Source organism: Arachis hypogaea, chromosome 16 (assembly GCF_003086295.3).
Source record: "Arachis hypogaea cultivar Tifrunner chromosome 16, arahy.Tifrunner.gnm2.J5K5, whole genome shotgun sequence".
NCBI classification, from domain to species: Eukaryota; Viridiplantae; Streptophyta; class Magnoliopsida; order Fabales; family Fabaceae; genus Arachis; species Arachis hypogaea.
Genome location: NC_092051.1, coordinates 77880761 through 77882240, shown reverse-complemented (window position 1 = coordinate 77882240; position 1480 = coordinate 77880761).

The following is a 1480-nucleotide window of genomic DNA, read 5'->3' as shown; positions in this document are numbered from 1 at the left end:
GTGGACTTCAGCCCAAATGCCATAACAAGAGTTCTTCACCTGAAATCACCTCGTTTTGATGAGGAAAGTTATCAGGCAAGGATAAGTAGAAGCCCTGATAATAATGAGCTCTCAGAGATAGTGGCAGACATCTGTGTTATAGCAGCTGACTGGGAGAGGTACACAGATGGGAGACCCAAGTTCATCAAGAGAGGAGACCTGAGCCCTGAAGCCAAGGGGTGGTTTGAACTTGTGAGGAGGTCCATTTTACCAGCTGCAAATAATTAAGAGGTAAACATCAATCGAGCTACTATGGTGCATTGCTTAATACAAGGGGGGAAATCAATGTGAATGAGCTCATCGCCGAGGGGATTCAAGATTCGGCTGAGAAGGTTGATTCAGGTGCCAGGTTTTGGTACCCCAGCACCATTCTCCGCTTATGCAACAAGGCCAGGGTAGTATTTGAGGACAGCAATCCAGACTGGGTGAACCCAGGGAGGCCAGTTACACTCAAGTGATTGGTTTATACTACACCTGCTCAACAACAAAGAAAACCACAAATAGGAAAAGCAAAAGCAAAAGAAATAGTTCACCAAGAGGAACCTCATCAGGAAGAATATCAACAAGGAGAGTATTATGATCCAGCCAACTTGAACATGAGTCACCTTCTAAGAGCCATTGAGAATTTGGGGATGAGACATATGGAAGAACAAGAGCAAATACTGAACCTTCAAACCAACTGGCTGAGCCAACAGGAAGCATGGCAAAAATAACAAATGGAGCAGCAGCAGGAACACTACTCCAGGCTCACTCAAGCCATCAACCAAGTGAATGAGAGGCAAGAGCTTCAAGAGAAGCACTTGCAAGAACTCAACTAGCGGCAGATAGCCCAAATAAAAACTTTCAATGAGTTCAGTGTACTCAATGAAGGAAGGCAACTACATAGGGAGGAGTTCTATGTGAACACTCAAGCCAAGTTGAACTACATGACTAGTAATATGCATCAGCTACACTATGCCATCCCTACATATGACGAGGTCCAAAAAGACTTTGTAGAACAAGAAGAGAGGAAGGTGAAACAGCAAAAGGAGACACTCAAGAAGAAGATGGAAGATGGTGGTTTCTGGAAGAAGCTGCTTGGAAAAGGCAAAGGAAGTGGGAGCACAAGCACTCAAGAGAGACACAATGAGGACAAGCAAGAATGGGAGCATGGGCATCCACATGAATGAAAGGTGGTGGAGTTCTTTTTAGTCCATCGTTTTCTATGCTTTAAAATAAGGAAGATCTTGTATGAAATAGAACTTGCTTCCGTGTTATGTTTAAACTTTTTAAATTCTGTCTTTTAAGTTTTCTTTCTGAATAGGTCCATGATTTCTGGTTTAAATGTCACTGCATCTTTCCCTTATTTACTTGTAAGCTTGTCCATTTTAAATCAAATGAAGAAGAGAATGTTTATGTTTTTTTTAAAAAGACCAGAGTAGAGTTCATAATGTGGAAGTGC